The following is a 9,036-nucleotide window of genomic DNA, read 5'->3' on the forward strand; positions in this document are numbered from 1 at the left end:
CCAGTGGAACTTGAGATATGATAAAAGTGAACCACATAAAAGTGGGTAAAGGATAGATTATTTATTAGATGGTATTAGACAGGAGGCTTACTATTTGGAGAAAAGTAAAGCTGAATACCTCCCTTTTACTTCACACAAAGGTAAACCCAAGTGGATAGGAAATCTAAATGCAGAAGGTTAAGGTATAAATCTAATGGAAGAAAACATAGAATAACTTTGTGAGCAAAGGGCAAAGAATGGCTAATTAAACAAGGCCCTAAAAGCTCAAATCATAAGGCAAAAATTGATTGGACTTCCATTCAATGAAAGGCACAGGTGAGAGACAGACTGACAGCCTCTAAAAGCTACAAGAAACCCCGAGCTGGACTATGCAAGGACAATTGGTGCACGTGCAAATACACAAACATGAACGAGCAGAGGAAACCCAAATAGCCAACACACAGAAGAGTGTTCGTGCTTACTTGTAACCAGAAATACGTAAATTAAAAGCAACAACAGGGTACCATTTTGCATGCATTAGAATAGCTAAAAATTACCAAGTGTTGGAGAGGATGTGAAGAAAAGAAAACCCTGGTGCTACTGGCAGGAGTGTCAAATTGTACCTTTGAACGTGAAGAGCAATCCTTCAGCACTCGATGAAATAAAATATTCACATATCCTTTGACTCAGAGAATCCCTCTTGAGTACATTCCCAAGAGAAATCCTAGCACAGGTTCATGAGAAGCTATAAATAAAGATGTTTCTTGCATCATTTTTATGGGCGCAGCAAGTTGAAGGTGCCCAAAATAAACAGAATGGACCAGTAAAGTGTGATGGGTGGCCAAGATAGATTATGCAGCAGTCAGAAGCAGTGAACTCGATGTGCCAACAGCGACTTAGAGGGCTGTCTAGAGTGAAAACTATAAGAAACAGAGCTGTGTGGCCCAATGCCACTTATGTTTATGAAAAACACCTCACACACAAAACAACACTATACATTTTAGGAAGTGATACTCATGTCCAAGGACCTCATCAACCAGATCAGCACGTGTCTGAAAGAGGTGTATAACACTTAACAGTATGGTTTATGGAGCCAGACCACTTGGGTTCAAATCCTGGCTCTCCCACAGACTTACTCTGTCCGTTTGAGCAAGTCTCTTAACTTCTCTGTAATGTTTCTTTGTCTGAAAGAAAAAATGGGAAATAGAAATGGTAATGATTCCATGGGGGTTATTGTGAGGAATAACTGAGTTAATGTGAAGTGTTTAAACAATGCCTGGCAGTAAATGTTCACTGTTATTCCTATTATTATTGTTAATAATAATATGAGTGGGGAATCAAGAGTGAAGAGAAAAATAAGATTTAAAAAAAAAAAGAAGAAGAAGGTGGGGGCCAGGCCTGGTGGCTCATGCCTGTAATCCCAGCACTTTGGGAGGCTCAGGTGGGTGGATCACCTGAGGTCAGGAGTGCAAGACCAGCCTGGCCAACATGGTGAAACCCCATCTCTACTAAAAATACAAAAATTAGCCGGGTATGGTGGTGGATGCCTGTAATCCCAGATACTCAGGAGAGTAGGAGGCAGGAGAATTGCTTAAATCCGGGAGGCAGAGGTTGCAGTGAGCAGAGATCCTGCCATTGTACTCTGGCCTGGGTGACAGAGTGAGACTCCATCCAAAAGTGAAAAAATAAAACAAAACAAAACAAAACAAAGGTGGAAAGACTTAATGTACAATAGTGAGCTATAAATTATATAAATTAAAGGCGATAATTAACTCAAGTCTCTGTGAATCTGAGGTTAAAAACACACACATGCATTTTCCTCCCTGCAGAAACTTAAAGCATGGTGGAGGATACTGATAACTTCAACGTAATATGGTAAGGTCCATGATAAGAGAAAACACAGATGGCACGAGAATATGAAAGTAGAACACTTAGCCTGAAGCTCACAAAGAAATTGTGGAGAATAGGAGTCTTGGCGGGCAGAATGGTCTAGGGCTTAAGATTTGGAAGCTGGGTTAAGATCACAGTTGTGCCTTTTATTAGCTTATATGATGTTTGGCAAGTTACATTCCCAGAATAATAGCACCTAGATAGAAAATACCCAGGCCCTAAGAACGTATTACCAGAACTCAAAGACCCCAGAGGAATCTTGCTGTTGCCTTAAGTATGCTTGAGTCTTCGTTCTAGGTAGTTCCTATCTCTTCAAGAACAATCCTTCCTGCATATCATCAATCATGTGTATATTAACCTAAAAGCCCCAAAATGCCTCTCCTTACTGATTTGCTCCAAACATGTTAGATAGTGGGCTGCCTCACTCTTTTGTAATCCTCGGCCAAGTGAAGATGCAGAGAGGGTGATCATATCAGATCTTCGGAGCAGTAGTAGGTGATGGCTGTGGTGGCCTTTAACATCAGAAAGAAGCAATTGCCAGCCAGAGGTGAAGAGTCCTCTGAGCAACTGGCTCGGGAGCTCCTGACAGGCCGCCCATGCACTGTCACTGACATGTGCTTTGTAGGCTACAGCTGCTGTATTAAAAAGAAATCCACCAGCCACAGAGACTAAGTCAGTAGCTAGAGTGTTACTTTGAAGGTAGTTATTGGTGGAAAGAGGACTTAGTCACTGGAGAGTTTAAAAATCTCATTTTCAAAACACTGTCTAGGTTCGTTCATGTTTCTCACAGAAAGAACATGAAAATGAAAATACTTGAGTGGCCTGAAATTTACCTGGGGAATCATCTTAGAAGCAAAGAAGGAAAAGAACATCACAGAAATTCCCACAGGCATAATTCCATGGACAGAACTAGACAACATATTCTCTAGCAGTATTGAAACCAAGATCAGGTAAGGGAAAGTAGACAAGCTTTATTTATTTATTTATTTATTTTTGAAACTGATGACAATTTAAACAAAGCAAGTAGCCATCAAAGTTTAGTGTTAAGGCCACAGAGGTTGGTGGTGAATGGCATAAGCTCAATTCCTACTGCCACCATTCACAGGCTTTATGACATTGTAGAAGTTTCTCCCTCAATAAAAGGGAAACGATGATGATAGTATCTACCTAAATAGCCACTTTGGAGAGCAGTTCGCCCATTTCTTAAAAAGTTAAACATAGACTTACCACTAGACCTAGTAATTGCACTCCTAGGTATTTACCCAGAAGAACACATATGTCTATGCCAAGACTCAAATGCAAATATTTACAGCAGCACTATTCATAATGGACAACAACCTGAAACAATCCAAATGACTATTAACAATGTGGTACAACCATACCATGGAATACTGTTCAGCAATAAAAAGTTTAAAACTATAAATACGTGCTACGACATGGACGAACTTCAAGAACACTATGCTAAGTGGAAAAAAGTCAGATGCAAAAAAAAAAAACTACATATTGCATGATTCCATTTATATGAAATTTCCAGAAAGGACAAATCTATAAAGACAAAAGGAAGATCCATGGTTTCTTAGGGCTGGAGGTGGGAGTGGGATTGAGTGCAGGTTCTCAACCAGGATTGACTACAAAGTGGCACCCAAAAAAAAAGGAAAAACTTTGAGATGATGAAAATATTCTAAGTCTGAATTGTAGTGATGGTTGCACAACTGTATAAATACACTAAAAACTATTGAATGGTACACTTACAATGGGTGATTTTTATGGCACACATATCAAGTTGCTAAAAAATAGTACTTACCTTGTAGTGTTGTTAAAAGGATTACATTAGTTAATATTTATAAAGTACTTAGAAGAGTGACTAATGTAGTAAGCTGTATGTGTGTTTGCTAAACAGTAAAAATAAATGCGGCTGTGTGATTCATCACAAGAGTAAATTACTAACAGTTCCTGTATGTTTTTCTACACCAACAGGAAGCAATTCTGAGTACTTAGGCAATGAAATTACTTCTTTTCTATAAAACACATTTTAAGATCACACTAAGCTTGAGGTTATTCCAGGGAAGATTGTAAATCTTGTCACATGACTTTGCCTTGCCTCTACCTGCCGTAGCTCCAGCCTCATCTCTCGCCATTGCCCTCCTTCAAATCCTTCAGCCAAAGAGAACTTCTCTCAGTTCCTCAAGACTCCAGACAATGGGCTTTTGCATATGTTGCTGGCTCTGTATGGAATATCTATCTGCTCTTCCTCTCTGCTATTGGCTGAATGTGTGTGTTCCCACAAAACTCAAAGGTTAGAATCCTAACTCCCAAGGTGATGGTATTAGGAAGCAGGGGCTTTGGAAAATGATTAGGTCATGAGGGTGGAGCCCTCATAAATGGGGTGGGTGGCCTTATGAAAGAGACCCAGACAGTTCCCTGTCCTTTCTACCACATGAGGACACAGGGAGGAGATGGCCATTTGTGAGCCAGAAAGTGAGCCCTCATCAGACACCATATCTGCCACCTCCTTGATTTTGGACTTCCCAGCCTCCAGACCTACGAGAAATAAATGTCTGCTGTTTATAAGCTACTCAGTCTATTGTATTCTGTAATTGCAACCCTGACTACAATGCTACCCATGGTCTACTTACTTCCTACCTACAGTTCAAGTCTTCATTTAGGGTTACTTCCTCTGAGAAGCATTCCCTGTTTCTTTCTCAATGTCCTTAACACTCCTCCCCTCAACACACATACACACACACACACACACACACACACAACACATTTTATACTGGATTTGCCAATTGATGTTTTGCCTTTTGACTCCCACATCAGATGGAGTGCTTATATCCCCAGGCACTCAGAACAGTGCATGGGGCAGAGGAGACACTCAATAGACACCAGTGCAGGTTTTCAACCAAGGTGATTTTGATGCCACCAGGAAACACTTGGCAATTTTGTCACCTTAGAAGTTCCCTCATGCCAATGTTCAGTCAATCCCTACTCTCACTGCCAGCCTTAGGAGAAACCACTGATTTACTTCCTGTCTATTCTGAAAATGTTATGCAAATGAAATTGTATAACACATAGTACTTTGCATCCATCTTCTTTCATTTAGCATAACATTTGGTGGTCACACCTGGGGAGTAGGGGAGGAGTGCTAGTGGCATCCAGTAGGTAGAGGCCAGAAATGTTACAAAAACATTTTACAATAAATATAACAGCCCCCACAACCAATAATTATCCATTTCAATGTGTCAATATGCTGAGGTTAAGAAATTCTACACTAGTGAAATGAATAAAAGTGTGAATTAATGAACAAATGAATCCTCTTTTCTGACATGAATTTAAGGATTGTTCTCACTGTCCTTTCAAATTATTTTAAAAAAAGGAAAGTCTCGGAAAATATTTCCATATCCCTTCCCCTCCCACATTTCAACTTTGTTTCTCTAACAACGGTGTTTACAAAGAACAGCTCAGAATGGGAGAAATACCAGGATTATTGCACTGGGGGCACTGATGTTCTGCACAGGCTCCCTTAGACATAAACCCAAGCAGGTGAGGTGCTGCCAGCAGCCTTCAGCTGTCAGCCCTGAGCTAAGTAAGAGTCACCTCAGCCAAGGTCAGGGCCCCTTCCCAGAGCAGCACATAACCTGAGACTAGCTCAGAAGGGGATGTAAAGTCCCAGCCAATTCACCGGAACTCAGTACAATCTCAGAATTCCTTGTAGAACTGACAGGAGCCTTTGCTAAGACAGCATCACAGCACCACAGCCAGCCTTTCCCTCTGACTGACTCATTTCCTTCCCTTCTCTTCCCATCCCATCGCTTCCTCTCCACAGGTGTTGATCATGAAATCAATCCCTGATAAAGCTCCACCACTGTAATCTTCAGGAGTCTGCCTCCCAAATGTGACAATATGAAACAATGACTCTGGCTTCTCAAATTTATACTGGAGCATAAAAACTTTTAATGTACAAAAATATATTTTTTCATTTGCTTTTGTTTTTGTCCATGTGAATACATATTTTATAAGGATATTATTACAATATATATTAGCTGTTTTCAGCTTCAATATTGTCACACTGATACGTCCCGATGAACTGTGAAACGTTCTACCTAAACTTGTTATTAATCATATTTAAAGTACCCCAGTTTGCTAAGGTTTATCCTTTTAATATAGCATAGCACACCCAAGATTAGAATTACAATAATGTCAATTTCACTCTCTTACATTTGGTATGTTTTCCTAAGTGAGAAAGCTAGCACACAGAGTTTCATATAACCATTGATCAATCCTTAGGAAAATGTCAAGTGTTGAGAACCAGTAATGTAAATACTCAGTACTCAGTGGTATCTTGGCAAATATTGTATCTTAACACTCTGTCACAGATGTTGCTATATGGTCTTATAATTGACATTTTCCTTTAATCCAAGTAAAATATACAAATGGTAAAAAAAAAAAAAAAAAATCACATAAATAATAACAGCCTCCTTCTAATCCCCTCCCCCTTCTGCCAGTATAAGTTCCTAAGGGCAATTTTCTTCCTTTCTTCATCGCTTTTTTTCCTTCCTTCCTCCCTTCATCTTTCCCTACTCCCATTCCTCCCTCCTTCTTTCCTTCATATCTGTGTTTCTTTCTGGGTAGATAATTTACTTACATGGGTCAAAAATTTAATGAGTTGTGACTGTTATACACAACAAAAACTCTCCCTCATACCCTGGTACTCAGTTACCTATGTTTCCTCCTCAAAAGCAACAATTTTGTCAGTTCTTTGTCACTCCATTAAGCAATATCAGGAAGCATATACATGCATGTGTATTTCATACATTTACAGAATATTTCCAACTTTTAAGACAATAATATTCATCATTTTACATCTTGCTTTTTTCACTTATTAATATATGGAATATCATTAAATATTAACATGAAAGAGCTTCCAAATTCTTTTTAAAGATGCAAGATATTCTAAATATTGATGTATTGAATTAGCCCCATAACAATGAACATTAGGTGCTTTCCAATCTGTTTCTATCACAAAAAGTGTTGTAATTTATAACCTCATAGGAAGGCAAGTTCATGTCCCACATATCTGCAGAGCAGAGCATTTGGCTGCACCCAACACTTGTGGTCAAGCAGTGACCCTTCCCTGCTTCAGAGCCCAACCTGAGGTTCTTTCCAGGCCTGGGGAGGCAGGCAAGCTTGAAACTGTGCATATCTGTAGAGCACAGCCTCTGGCCTTGCGCAGCCCAAGTGGGCAAGCAGTGACCTCAGAGACCTCATCCAACCCTAAGGCTAAGGCCCAGCCTGTAGCCCTGTCCAGCCAGATTCCAAACAGCATATCACTCACCTATGAAAGAGAGCCTGCAAATCTGCTCAATCAGACATAATTGCAGAGCCTAGTCACAAGTTCCACCCGAACACAAAGCCCAGCCAGTGCTCTCACTAAAGTGCAGAGTACAGCCAGCAGCTCCAGCTGACCTTTGAGCTCAGGTAGCAGTTCAGCCAACTAAAGAACCCAAGAGCAAGGTATGCCTGCATAAGGTCACTACCCGCTGACCCGTTCAGAAACACAGGCCAGGCTAAACAGCGAAGCTCCGTTCCCAATGCAGAACACCAGCAAAAACCAGACAAGGTGGGTGATTCCTCAAATGTGCAGACAGTGACACAAAGAAATTAATAATGCTCCAATAATGGACCCTAAAAAATGAAGATCTATAAAATTTCAAACAGCAGTACCACTCATCTAGGAAACAGACCCTAGATGACTGACAAAAATTTCAGAAAAAAATCCTCTTCAAGAAGCTCAGGGAACTACAAGAAAATATGGGCCGGGCGCAGTGGCTCAAGCCTGTAATCTCAGCACTTTGGGAGGCCGAGACGGGTGGATCACGAGGTCAGGAGATCGAGACCATCCTGGCTAACACGGTGAAACCCCATCTCTACTAAAAAATATTTTAAAAACTAGCCAGGCGAGGTGACAGGCACCTGTAGTCCCAGCTACTCAGGAGGCTGAGGCAGGAGAATGGCGTATACCCGGAAGGCAGAGCTTGCAGTGAGCTGAGACCCGGCCACTGCACTCCAGCCTGGGCAACTCCAGAGCAAGACTCTGTCTCAGAAAAAAAAAAAAAGAAAAAAAGAAGAAAACATGAATAGAAAATTAAATAAAATTTAAAATACAATACAGGAACAAAACAAAAAGTTTGGCAAAGAAATAAAAACAATAAAAATAGAAATTTGAGAGATAAAGAATATAATAAATGAGCTGAAAAATTCAATAAAACTCTTCAATGGTAGACTCAATCAAGCAGAAGAAGGAATCAGTGAGGTTGAAGATGGTACATTTGAAATTACTCAGGGAAGAAAGAAAAGAGAATAAAATGAAGAAAGAAAGCCTATGGGAATTATAGGATACCATCAAGATAATTAAATTTACATAATAAAAGTGGCACTGGGAGGATTGCTTGAGGCCAGGAATTCAAGACCAGCCTGGGCAACACAGCAAGACCTCCATCTCTAAAAAAATAAAATTAGCCAGGCATGGTGGCACACATCTGTAGTCCCAGCTATTCCAGAAGCTGAGCTTGAACCCAGGTGTTTGAGGTTATGGTGAGCTATGATCATGTCACTGCACTCCAGCCTGGATAACAGAGAGAGATCCTGCCTCAAATAAATAAATAAGTAAAAACAGAAGTGGCAGAAAGTGGAGAAAGAGAGAAAGTGCCAGAAAGCATTTTTTAAAAAGTGCTTGAAAACTTCCCAAATCTAGGGAAAGATGTCAACATTCAGGTACAGGAAGCTCAGAGGTCTCCAACAAAATTCAGCTCAAAGAGGTGTTCAACAAGATATATCATAAGCAAACTGTCAAAAATTAAAGACAGAAAGAACTCTGAAAGCAGAAAGAAATAAGGAAATATCACATCTTAAGGAATCTCAATGTGACTAGCGTGGATGTCTCAGCAAAAACCCTGCAGATAAGGACAGAGTGTGATAATACACTCAAAGTGCTGAAGGAAAACAGTGCCAAGCAAGAATATATCCAGAAGAAGTTCATCTGAAACAAGGGAGAATAAAAACTTTACCAAACAAACAAAATTTAAGAGTGTTCATCATTACTAGTCCTGCCTAGTAATCATGCAGGAATTGCTAAAAAAGAGTTCTTTTTTTTTTTTTTTTTTTTTT

The sequence above is a fragment of the Colobus angolensis genome, unplaced genomic scaffold (assembly GCF_000951035.1).
Source record: "Colobus angolensis palliatus isolate OR3802 unplaced genomic scaffold, Cang.pa_1.0 Scaffold2, whole genome shotgun sequence".
Classification (NCBI taxonomy): Eukaryota; Metazoa; Chordata; class Mammalia; order Primates; family Cercopithecidae; genus Colobus; species Colobus angolensis.